General features: G+C 41.1%; 1 protein-coding gene across 4 annotated transcripts in view; it reads left to right on the plus strand.

Moving 5' to 3' along the window:
• The window catches only part of ARHGEF28 (Rho guanine nucleotide exchange factor 28), a 308,676-nt gene that overhangs the window by 135,530 nt on the left and 159,544 nt on the right, over positions 1-13,602 (plus strand). The window lies entirely within an intron of this gene.

The raw sequence follows: 13,602 nt of genomic DNA on the forward strand, positions 1-13,602 counted from the left end.
TGTCTTTATGCCTGCTTCCTCTATGCTGAGCCCTGAGGGCATAGTTGTGCTGCGTGCTCGTCTGTTAAGAACTGTGTCTTTGTTTGCTACAGTCCTGTAGGGCTCACAGATGCAAACCACATTGGCTTTCACAGCCGGGTGAAAGCTTTAAAAGTTGGGGTGCTAGATGTGGCCCAGACCTTCCATTCCTTAGGGAGAAGCTGGGAGTTGGGGTTCCCTCTTGATTGTATTGTGTTTTGCCAAGGCTAGAATTCATGATGAGTGTGTCTCAGCCTTTTGTACCTGTTCCGATGTGGGTGTTTTCTCATGCACCCTGTGCATGGGAGTCATTCGCTTAGTTCTTGGATTTCTCGCAAGGAATTACTGTGTGTGTAGCTTTACATTGGGTCCTTCCATGGGTGGAGGTGTGTGTCCTGTGTCAACAACTTGGTCCCTCGTTTTCAATTTAGCAGAGGTTTAATCTGAGCAGTTTAAATCTTTTATGTGCTCAATACATCTTTTCCTAAGGTATCTATTTTATTAGTGTTGTTTGTCTTCAAGGTAGAAAAGTAATAAACTAAGGAGCTGTGGCATAAGGCCTACTGAAGTTTATTGTGCGTTAAGTGATAGTGGCATCATTAGTTGGAAACAACTTTTTTTTTCCTGGTAATTATTTCTCCTACCACTTACCCAGAAACAATGTAAAGCTTCACCACTGGCACTTAAAAATTCTTTGGGTTTATTTATTTATGTTTTTTTTGCCGGATAAATGGATGTGCTGAATGAGAATTTATTTCTATAATGACTTCGGTTTGGGAGAATCTGATGGAAACCTTACTGGGAAGGATTACTGTATTTCTTTGCTTTTTGCACTTTGTAATCCCTCACTTTCTTGCCTTTTTAATCACTGAGTGTTATCTTGAAGGCCTCAGCTCCTGGAGGAGGGCCAGTCTGAGCAGAGTGTTGTGTCTCGTAAAGAAAAGCAGAGACTTTTCTTGGCCCTGCTTCATACCCATCGGTACTTACAGTGCAACTTTATCATATGTTCTAAGGAAGGAAATATCCCTCGTTTTATTTAATTTTGTGTCATAAATAAAATTGAATTTCTATTTCATAAAATTAAACCCATTTCTTCCTTTGAAATAGCTTTCATGATAAAAGCTTTTGCAGGATCTCAGGACCCTATATTTGCAGTAAAACTTGGAGTATAGTCATATATTCAATAAGATGCTACAGTTGATCTTTTTTTGTTTGTTTTGGGTATTTTGCTTGGTGGGTTTTTGTTGTTTTGTTTTGTTCTTTTTATTGGACAGAGAGCTTTTCTCAGTGATTGGCATAATTTTGACAATTAGATTAACTGGGATAAAACCCTTGGTTTCTTTCTGTTGGTGCTCAGATAACTTGTGAGTTAGTCTTCCCTTCCTGCTCAACTGTATCATTTACTTCAGTTGTGTTCCCAGAAGCCTGACATGGCTGGAAAGCACCAACCTTGCCTTCTCTAGTGAGAAGGCTACCATTTGAGTAAAGAGCCCAAAGGGACTAGAAATACTATCTTGGAAGACTGATGGCATTGCCTTTAGGAATATAATAGCTCCTATCCCAACCTACGGAATAAGAAGATGTTGTCTTGCTTAAGCTTTTTGATACAAGAAAAATAAGCCCACTCATGTTAAAAACAAACTCATGTCAAGATTCTCTCTCTCAGCATATATTTACATTTATAAACCAATATGTATGGGGCGCCTGGCTAGCTCAGCGTGGAGTGTGCGACTCTTGACCTCAAGGTTATGAGTTTGAGTCCCACATTGGGTGTGGAGATCGCTTAAAAGTAAAATCTTAAAAAAAAAAAAAAAATTGATCTACCAATATATAGCAACAATTTCCAGATTCAAGACCTTTTTTGCCAAAGTAAATTATTAGGAAAAGCGAATTTGGACTTTTCTGTAGTTCTCTAGGTAAAGTAATTCATATGTTCAAAGGTTTCATTATAGGTACAAATTTTTAGTTATGGGAAAGATGGAACTCTTTATTATTCAACGTATGAAAACATAAAATCTTTTTTTCCAGTTTCATTGAGACAGAGTTGACATATGACACTGTGTAAGTTTAAGGTGTACCATGTGTTTTGATACATGTATGTATTACAAAATGATTACAGCTATAGCATTATGTAACAACTACATCCTGTTACATCATTACCATTTCCTTTTTGTGGTGGGAACATCTGAGAAAAGTGATACCTTGAGTCCAATCTGCAGGGCATACATTGTATAATTTTTGAATAAAAAAGGAAAATTCTGTCTGTTACGTTCTATCAAGTTTAAAGAGTCAAACTTTATTCTTGCCTTTATAGTTGATGACATGAAGAAAGTTCTAGGGAAAGCCAATTGAAACTTTTCTGCAGGGGTGTCTTGGATCTAAACACAACTGCTCTGTTCAGGGAACCAGCTTCTCTTTCTGGAGCCATCCCCCCAAAAGTAATGGGTGGAACTGGTAATACCCACTAAAAGCAGCTTAGATAATTTATTAATTTAATTATTGATTTCGAAGATGAGAATCTTTGAGAATCCAGTAATTAAAGGAATGTGCTGGTTGCAGAGTACATGTTGTAAGGGTAAGTCTAAGTACTAGTGGTCTGTGCAAAAACCAGTCACATTGTGGTTAATATTGACTTACAGGAAAAGTAGAAGCCTTGTCAAGGACCATAAGTTTAATGGAGTGGTCATGCTCTTACGAAGAAGGATGGTTAGCGTGGTGCTCTGTTTTGTTAATAGGATCTTTGTAAATTAGTTGGAGAATCTTTGTTTTTCTACACTGACAACTAAGGAGGGGAAAAGGAAAAGAAACGCAGAAGGCCAAAAGAACTTTGGAAGGAAGTTTACAAAAGTGTGGGTCATTCAGCAATGGTTAAAACGTGTCTTGATTGTTTAGTGTTACTTTAAGGGGTTTAAAGAGTAGTTTTATTTTAGGAAAAGCCATTAATTGAGAAATAAAGTTTCTTTTTTATTATTAAAACATTTTTTTTAATGTTTATTTTTGAGAGACAGAGAGAGACAGAGTGTGAGCGGGTGAGGGGCAGAGAGAGAGGGAGACACAGAATCTGAAGCAGGTTCCAGGCTCTGAGCTGTCAGCACAGAGCCCGATGCGGGGCTCTAAGTCACAGACTATGAGATCATGACCTGAGCGAAGTCGGATGCTTAACCAACTGAGCCACCCAGGTGCCCCGAGAATTAAAGGTTCTTAACTAAAGACTCAGTGGAAAGTGTCACTTTTCTGTGACATCTACATCATGCTTGAAGCCACACACCCAGAATCCTCACCTTTCTAGGCAAGAGCAGAAGGAAACGTGTGGGCCAGCAATGTTTGACAAAGGAAAATATCTGTTGACCTTTCTTTGAATGGAGGAAAGAGAACTGTAACCAGTAAGAAGCAAGATTTGTTTAACACTTGAAATAGAGCTTGGCTAGCGTTTTTATCCTTGAGTACAATTTGCTGGCTGCAGAAATAGAAAAAAATAGAGCAAGGCTCAGGAGCATCACCCTGTTGGTTGGCCTTGACTTGTGTTCTAGGTCTTAGTAGCCAGGAGATGGCATAATGAACTTGAAGACTGACTTAGTGTCCCACAGACTGTGATAGGTCAGCTTTGCTTTTGAGCCCCGAAGCTTTGAACTGGATGGCAAATTTTAAATAACATCAGCTGGTGTCCTACCAGTGGATAGGAAACCCATAAAGGACAGATTTCTTACAAAATACAGGTTTTCAGTTTAAACAAGATTGAGGAGTACGGAAAGTAATGCATGACAGGTATCCACTAACTCTGAGGTTTTAATTGTTTTTCTTGGAAATTTTGACATTTTTCAAGCAGTTACATATACACTGAATATTACTTTCTAGCCTTGTGTTACTTCTGATAGTATCTCATGGAAAAAACATCTCTGCACTTCCTTTTCTGACATTTTAAGCTGAAATTCGATTCCTCCAGTTGCTAAGGTAACCTACTGCATGAATGCTAGTGGTGGAGGGAATGTTTTTTAGAATAGGTTCCATGATAAGGGGGGTGGGAGGGAGGGGTGGGTAGGTGATGGGTATTGAAGAGGGCATATTTTGGGATAGCACTGGGTGTTGTATGGAAACCAATTTGACAATAAATTTCATAAAAGAGTTGGAAAAAAATAGAATAGGTTCCATGTTAAATTGGTAAAAGTGTTACACATTACTTAGGCTTGTATACAACTATGCATCATTTGTGACATTTTCAGTCTTTATTTTTAAGATTTTGTTTTTAAGTAATGTCTACACCCAGTGTAGGGCTTGAACTCACAACCCTGAGATCAAGAGTTGCACGCTCTGCTGGCTGAGCCAGCCAGGCCTCCTGAAGTTTTAAATCTTTAAGAATGTTTTCTATGTCTTCCACCTACCCACCCCCCCCCCCCCCCCCCCCGCTTTTTAAGCCTTTTATTGTTAAGGAATGGGTTTTCTGGCAGTTAAGAATTTAATACGGAATTGAACTCTCAAGGAAAAGGAACCCCTCATCAAGTAATTTGAATTTATTTTTCAGTTAAAGCCTTATTAAGCACATTGTCTGTTTAAGGTATTATATTTTAAAGATGAGAAGGCAGCTGAAAGATTTCCTTAAATAATAAGCTTCCTACTTTTACCTGGCATTAATGGCCCTTAGACTGGAATTGAGAATTATCTATTAGTTCTCACATAAGAGATAGAACAGAGGGTTGTATTCAGGTTACTTTCTCCCTCTCTCATAGTTTTCAAGGGAAAACAATGCAAGTGGAAACTCCTGCTTTTTTAAACGCCCTGCCCTAATGTGCTTCCTAAAGGATTTAGGACAATGGAAGGTTTTGGGATTTACCTCTGGGTGGCCATGTCCCATCCCTGCTTCTCTCATCTGGAAACCCTTCAAACAGCAGGATACATATGACTGTTTTGATTGCACTCAGGGGACTAACACTGAATTTGCAAATGACGGTATCCAAGGATTCTGATACTCAAGGAAAAAAAATAAAATTTTTGCTTTTTTCCCTAGATTTCTTGAAGAGGATTTGAATGTTAGCAGCTGTCCTTGTGTTACTTTATTTTAAAAAATAAATAATTGGCTTTAAAACTACCAAGGCTTGCAGATTAAAGGCTGATGGTTGAACAGGTAGGTGGGACAGACTTGGAAAGAAGGTGGGCAGTGAGGCAGAAGTGAGGAGATGTTCTTAGGGAAATAACCAACCTGTGTCCTTTGGCAGTGACCTGCTGTATGTGGTCCCAGTGAACTGTGAAGGGCCTTGCCTTGACTCTTTAAATGTGGGCCTTTATGTGATCATGAGGCTATATAGGTAGAACACCCCCCCCCCCAATCTTTTGTAATCCTGCCGTGGGTTCTAGTTCATAATGATACTCACATACTTGCTTTCTCTGCCCTACCTTTGTAGCGGTAGAAACTTTAATTTGCAGACCTGTCATGAGACAGTGGGGTGTGTGTGTGTGTGTGTGTGTGTGTGTGTGTGTGTGTGTGTCTGTCTCTGTCTCTGTCTCTGTGTTGACCTATCTGGCCAACATGTGCACAGTGGGGTATGAGCCTGCATCCTTAGGAGCGGTGTGGCTTAGTTCTTTATGCTTGGTTTCCTGACTCTTGCTTTGTTGACTTAAGTTCTATCTTCACTGCCCTTCTTGTTTTTGCCATCTTTTACATAATCCTTTCTTTGCCTTTAAGAATTTGAGTTTTGGGGGTGGAAAAGCCTGGGTTCAGATTCCCAGTGCTCCATTTAGTATCTGAATGAGCTTGGACAATTAGTTGATGGTGTCATATCTCAGTTTCTGCTCCTCTTCAATGGGGATAATAATAGGCCTTACCTTGTGCAATGGCTGTCAGGATCAAATAAGATAACGTATGTAAGTCACATAATAAATGTTAGGGGGAAACGAGGGATGTAACGTTCTTACGGTCACCGGCAACTGACAAGCTTGAAATAAAAAGGGTGGTTGTGCTGGTCCGTTTCTTTGCTTTCATTCATATGTCAACAGCTGCTCATGTGGCCTGCTCGTGATCTCTTTCACCCTCCTCACCCTCATCCCAGACACGGAGCACCTTAAACACTGGTTTCTTACTCGGTTTATTCCATCTAGCTTCCTCTTCTAGGCTCACCAGAATATCCCTAGCTGAGCATGCCCCTCGTGCTGAAAGATGGGATGAGGTCTCCCCACTGGTGGGGTAACTCACAACCATTGAGTTAAATATTTCTCAGTCTAGCCCTTTGTACAGAACTCTGGCTTCCAGTGCGTGGGAGGGCAGTGAGTGGACCCTGCCCAGCTGTAGACCACAGCTTGCCTGGTTGTACTTCAACTCGGACTCCCTGTGCAGATTTCAAAAGGCCATTGCCAAGATTTGATGAGTCTACAGTTTTTCTGCTTGTCAGTAATACAGTTAGATGGTAATGTATTTTCATTTATCTCCCAAACAGAACAGCGTGCTTCGAGCGTCCCTTCGGAGGGGGGCCTGGCAATTCCACAGGCTCCCCTGTGGTGCGAGGGGAAAGAACGCTCAGTGCCATGGTAGGCTGTCAGCAAATGCAAAGAAGTGAATACATGGAGAACACGAATAAGAGCTTGGAGAAATATTAACAGATAATGAAAAAAAAATCTAGTGCACAGTCTGGAAGGGGGGTATGACCTAATTGTTGCTTATGGCACCTAAGAACCGCCTGCTGCCCAAGGCATGGGGCTCTAGCACATTTGTCTTAATGACTCATCTGGTGTCCTACATCGATGCAGTTACAGCGCCCTCCTAAGCAGATGGCTGGTTCTCTTAATTGATGCTTTTAAATTATAACCAGAGGAAAATTGTTTTGCAGTGTATCGTGTCTCTCTTTAGTGACAGTTGTACTTTTTCTATGAAAAAGATCAGATAAATGTGTACTACTGGTAAGTCCCCCCCCCCAGTACTGGCTTTCAGAGTTCGTGAGAACCCTGCCTCATGTGTTATTTTCATTATGTTACCCTGACAATCCTGGGTAGTAGGCTGGGAAGGTAACACTTTGCTTCTCCGTATCAAGCAACTTAAACTTGAAAATGTAAGTGGCCTTTCCAGAGCCACATCTCTCTCAGTGTTGAAATCCAGATTGTTCAGTTCTTTTGTCTGTCCACCTTTGTGCTATATATTGTTGTGTCTGGATTCTGAACACGGAATATTGACGCCCACCTTGTATCATTCAGTTTGGATATGTCCCCCAGATAGCGAAGGCCAGAAATTGGTGCCCATCGTTGAGTCCTGATAAGGACTTTGTAGTGTTTCAGTGTGTTAGTCCTAGTTCCATAAGGTAAAAATCAAGTGGAACCAACCTTTAAGAGCTGCAGACTCCATAAAGTGCCTTCCAGCATTGTGTATCGCAATGTGAATTTTATGGAATGATACTGTGTGATTGATGTGTTCCCAGATCTGCGGTCAGCGGTTGTAACTGGGGTGTCTCCTATATGTCCGATGCAGAAAGTTAAATTTCAGGAAGCTAAAACCCACCCTTATGGTTGTTACTCTCCTCCTGCCTTGGGCTTTATGACCCAGCCATGCCTGCCATGTTGGTACTGTGCTCTTTCTTACCGTTCCTGTGAACGTGTGTATACTTGCCATTCCTGTCCTAGACCCAACAATCTCTGATCTTACGTGTGGAAGGCTGATTTTTTCTTGACACACCCAAGTCCTGATGAGACCACTTAAATGAAAGCTACCATAATACATGATTTCTCCTCCCATTTTGTTGAGAGTCTGGGGTGGGGGGGGTGGGGAAGGAGATTGTGTCATGTCATATATTCTCACCTGTGCTACATAGAATTTTTGGCAGTACTTTTTTTCATTCTCTTTACTTTCTGTTCATCATTTTGGCATTGTATAAACACCTGTAAAATTTCAAATCGTGATACATGATAGAGGTTGATTATCCTGCAGAGTAGTTTCCTTATTGGTCCAATAGTTTCCTTATTTCTATTCATACTCTTTCTGTCTAAGCCTAGACCTGTAGCTCATCATACAGTGACTTCAAGGGCCAGATATTTATTCTGAACGGAAGTGGGTTGACAGCATGCCATTGGAAGACAAGGGACCGTGTCCATCTTTGCAGCCACCGGGTCCGGCATCTAGTACGAGGTTCATTCAATGTTTGTTTACTGAGTGGCTTAAATGCAAAAACTGAGGCCTGCATCAGTATATATGTGGTTTTGGAAATGAGAGGACAACTTATTTTAATGATTGGGTTATATGTGAATTAAAAAATGTCTTTTGTTATTCATAAACTTAAAGTGCTGAAGACATTTCAATGACTCTACTCACAAATTACGGAATATTATTAAGTCCTACAACGTAGAAGTACTTCTGAATTAAATTGTATTTAAAAATATTTGCTTCTAGATTATTGTCTCTATCACACTTATTTTCAATATCTTGTTTACAGCATTAAAGGATATATCTTGGTTTGGCAGCAAATATAGAATAAAAATACCTTGCATCAGTTACAAACTTCTTTTTGTTATTGGTGACATGTTTTAGATAATCTTTTTAAAATTTATTATTTTTTTTTTCTCATTAACACGCGGTGTAGCCTTGACTTTAGGAGTACAACCCACTGATTCATCTCTTACATTTGACACCCAGCGTTCATCCTGAAAAGTGCCCTCCTTAATAAAAGTGCCCTCCTTAATGCCTGTCACCCATTTAGCCACCCCGCCCTCCTCTATCAGCCCTCAGTTCTCTGTATTTAAGAGTCTCTTAGGGTTTGCCTCCCTCTGTTTTTATCTTCTTTTTCCTTCCCTTCTCCTGTTTTCATCAGTAGAGTTTCTCAAATTCCACATATGAGTGAAGTCCTATGATATCTGTCTTTCTCTGACTTATTTTGCTTTAGCTAATAGATCTTAAGAGATGACTGGGAAGACCGTGGTATAAAAAGAAAGCAGAGCTTGGCATTTTGTTAACCACTTACTTATTGAAAATAGCAGATCTTAACCCTGACGTTGGAAGAATCGCTTGGGAATCTTTAGGAAAAAGCTAATGCTTGGGTGCCACCACCAGAAATTCTGTTTGTCCTGGGGAGAGGCTTAAACACAGCTCTCTGCACGTGGGGGGAGAGACATACGGGCACCATTAGACCCCAGAAGAAGCAAAGTCTCATTCACGGTCCCCTATTTCTCCCAGAGACACAACACTGACTTGTTAAGCAGTCCTTCCTTGCTTTTTCTTGAAGTTCTACTCCCTGTGTATTCCTGAAAAGTATGCCTTAGTTTTCACTTTTTAAAATGTTGTTAATTGAAACGTGTTCTGTGTATTCTTCTGTGACTTTTCCCCAACATTGTATTTCTTAGTTTTTTCTTTCTTTTTTCTTTTTTTTTTTTTTTTTTTAGGAGAGAGTGAGAAAGACGTGAGCACACAAAGAAGGAAAGGGGCAGCAAGCAGAGAGAGAGAGAGAGAGACAGACAGACAGACTCCTAAGGAGGCTTTGTGTTCAGGGCAGAGCCTGTTGTGGGGCTTGATCTCAGGACCCTGGGATCATGACCTGAGCTGAAATCAAGAGCCAGACCCTCAACCAACTGAGCCACCCAGGCACCCTTATATTTCTTGGTTTTTTTTTGTTTTTTGTTTTTTGTTTTTTTTTTGTATTAGTCTGATTTTTAGTTGTTAGGATACCAGTGTGATTATTCTACAGTTGAATCTATTGTTGATGGACGTTGAAATCACTTCTATTTTTGACAATTTTACATCTTTTTGTGGGTTTGCTGGTGTACAAAGCCTAGTCCTAGGAGGGTTTATTAAGTGGGAGTGGAATTGCTCAGTCAGATACAACATAAGCTTGGGTAAATTTAATAGACGATCCCAATGTGTTTTCCAAAGTGGTTATGCTGATTTGTTTCCTGTAGCAGTGACTGTGAATTCCTGAGGGCTTGATCATTTATTTTTCAGTCTTGCAACCTGAACTTTCTGCTAATGTCAAGGCATAGACAGACCTTGTGAAGCTATAACGGTCCCAGATTTGGACTGAACAGTATATAAAGTCACTCTCCTTTAGCAACAGCCACACTGTCTCTGCTCCTGTGCTCACACGCTCTGGGAGGTCCCTTGGTATATACTGGATTTCATGGATGCTGGATCCCTGGTCAGCCAGGGCGAGGAACTTGTGCCTTTGATGTGACAGCCTCATTTTCGAGGCAGAGAAACTGAGGTATGGCACAGCCAGAGGCTTGGGCTTTGTACCTCCTCCTCTGTCTGGGGCAGATGAGCCTCCCTTTTTTGCCATGACGGGAAATGCTGGTTGAATGTCACAGCGTGCTCACTTCTTGTTTTGTGCCTGGGTGATCTTACTCCCAGGATGTGACAGGTCATATCTTCTACTGTTTGCCATTAGAACCATTACTAGTAATTCTGTTTTAGAAACATTAGTTCACATAACTCCTGGCACCAGCCAGACAGGATGAGGCATATTTATTTGGTTAAAAAAAACATTTTAAACACCCTCCTTCCCATGTCTGCCAAATTGTATAACCTCTTTTCACAGCTTGTTTTCCTGACCGCTGTTAAGAATCTGAAACTCTATAACAAGCAGAATTATTTATATGTCTCAGTGTTTCCTATTTCAGGCTGTTTGCCTGATTCTAGGCTCTGAACTTTCCTACTGAATGAGAAAGCTCTCTCTCAAAACATTTTGGTCAGTTTCTTACTTGTTTTCTCCAAAGAACAGAAGATCCTCTCTTCCCCTGCCTTCCCACCTTCCCAGGAAGTGGGGAGTTTGGGAGGGAAGGACAGTTTGAGCAGAGTGAGCAGTTCAGTCCCACAAGTTTGCTGTGCTCTCTTAAGAAGTAGATGTAAGATTGGAGCCTGAGGAGGGGAGTAGGGAGCTGGATTAGCAGAACAGTCCTGGAAAGTGCTCCAGAGGAGGGAACTTCTCCCCACACCCGCACTGTCAGCCAGATTAAATACACTCATCTACTTCCCAGGTTCAAGGGCTTGTGCGTCACTGCCCCCAGGCAGTGTAGGGGAGTTGCATTTAAATGATTGACACCATACTTGAGTTTATCAATGGTTTGATTTTAAAAGGGAATGCAGGGACACCTAGGTGGCTCAGTTGGTTAAGCGTTGGACACTTAGTTTAGGCTCAAACCATAATCTCACAGTTCCTGAGATTGAGCCCCACATCGGGTCCTGCACTTACAGTGTGGAGCCTGCTGGGGATTCTCTCTCCGCCCCTACCCTTACTTGTACTCTCTTGCTCTCTCAAAATAAACTTAAAAAAAAAAAAAAAAAAAAAAAAAAAGACCTGGCTTAGGTTTAGATGTTCCGTTTTTGGTCTTTTTCTTGGAAGAAAATTGTATCCCCTAGAACCATGTGATATTTGTCACCAGATTCAAATTGGGATCTAGGGCTTAGAAATTCCATCCTAGGGTAGCTGGTTATGATCTAATGCTGACATACATGTTCGGGAGTGCCCTTGTGCACGTGTGTTGGTTTCATTACCAGATCCTAACCGGTCTCTTCCTCATTTTTAAGAAGGGGGGATACATGGAAATGTTCTCAAGCATGCCTTCTTGGGAATCTGTTCAGAAGGAAAATCCGACTTTCTAATAAAATGAGTTTAAAGGATAAAATAAACATCACTTCTTCAATAGCCTTTTGAAGATATCAAGTATACTAAACAGATACCTAGCAGGGGTGCACACTTCGTTTTTGGTTGTTTTGACATTTCAGTTGTCCTCTTATGGGGCCAGGGGGTCTGTGCTGTGTCACACAGACAGATAGGGAGCAAATGCACTGTGAAGTTGTGCTTTTCACTGCAAGGACTTACTTACATATTTGAGATAGAAGGCTTTATGGGGAAGCAAAAATAATGTAAAAATAAGAAGAGGGACAAAACGTAAGAGCCTCAAACACAGAGAACCAACTGAGGGTTGCTGGAGGGGTAGTGGGTGGGGGGATGCGCTAAAAGGGGAAGGAGCATTAAAGAAGACACTTGTGGGGATGAGCACTGGGTGTTATGCATAGGGGTTGAATCACTGGAATCTACTCCTGAGGTCCTTCTTGCACTATATGCTAACTAACTTGGATGTAAATTAAAAAAATAAATTAAAAAAATGAATTGCAACTAGAAAAAAACGTTTTTTTTTTTTTAAAGGCTGTACGTTCTTGATCTAGATAAATAATATAAACCCCTAGGGGCATCTGGGTGCCTCAATTGGTTGAGTGTCCAACTCTTGATCTCAGCTCAAGTCATGATCTCACAGTTCCTGAGTTCAAGCCCTGCATTGGGTTCTACAGTGATGGTACAGAGCCTGCTTGGGATTCTGTCTCTCCTTCTCTCTGCCCCTCCCCTACTTGTGAGCACTCTTTCTCGCTCTCAGAATAACGTTAAGAAATAACGTTAAGGAAAACCCCACTAAAGATAAAAACAAAGCAGTTTTCTTATGCTTTTTTTTTGTAGTGGAGTATTTCCTTCTAATTGTTTGAAATTCAGATGTTGTTGGATGCTAGCTCTCCAAGTAGCATCAGTACAGCCTGCTGGGGAAAAGAAAGCTGAGTTAACTCCCTACCCTGGAAAGACGGAACGACACCTTTACACGGCCTTACCGGGCTCTTGAAGGGGGGAGGGCAGGGTTGGAATGTCATGAGAACTTGAAGTTGGGCTTAATGATGGTCTTCTAAGGCAGAGGAGTGGCGGTAGGCAGGGAAGAGAGTTGGATTAGGACTGGATAAGGATCATGATATCATAAAGCTTGGTTTCAGGGTTTAAGCTTCTTGATGCTTTTTGCAGAACAGTTAATGGGTCTTGAAGGGATGATGAATATACCATCGTTGGCCCAGGGAAGAGTCTCCTGGGGTTGGTTACTGGTGGGGTTATGTTAAGGAAGACAATGGAAAAGTAAAGTCAAGTTCACGGAGACTGTGAACTGTGTGGAGAAGGAGGTAGTCTTTGTCCTCAGTGTCAAGACTCCATGAGAGTATGTAGTTTTTGTTCACAGATTTTAGTCGAGGTGTCAGAGGCAGAACTAAGGACGGTAGGTGCTCCAAATAGCACCTGCAGTCATCTATGAAAAGCTAACTTTTATGGGTAACTTTTATGGGTACTCAACAAGGAAAGGGCCCCGTTGGTCATATATTCGTTCATTCAACAGGCAGCTATTTCTAGAGCATATACATGTGGTTGACACTACACTGGGGTAGAAGACATAGGTCCCTCCCCTGCTGGCCTTTCTCTTTGGTACGATGCAGTGTGCTCTGTACCTCTTTCCTGTTAGAACTTCAGCCAGTAACATGACTGAACTTAAGGGGTATGTATGATTCAAATTCTTACTGCATGCTTATTCCAACAGATAGTGTTAGGATTTTCAGGTTTAGTTTGTGAAGACTAGGTGTGTTTCAAGGGGTGTCTTGATGGCTAGGGAGTTCATGAGCCTACTTTTTTTTTTTTTTTTAATGTAAGCATATTCACTTTTCTCTGTATGTCCAGTGTAATCTTTATCATGAGCCATCTGTGTTCCAAGCACTGGGTATTGCAGTAGAAAACATCGGTGTACAAATTCTGTACAAATCAGGCACTTTTAACATAGACAAATCACGGAGATTCTAACAGTTGCTGTTCAACTCACAAATAC

Source organism: Leopardus geoffroyi, chromosome A1 (genome assembly GCF_018350155.1).
Source record: "Leopardus geoffroyi isolate Oge1 chromosome A1, O.geoffroyi_Oge1_pat1.0, whole genome shotgun sequence".
Lineage (NCBI taxonomy): Eukaryota > Metazoa > Chordata > Mammalia > Carnivora > Felidae > Leopardus > Leopardus geoffroyi.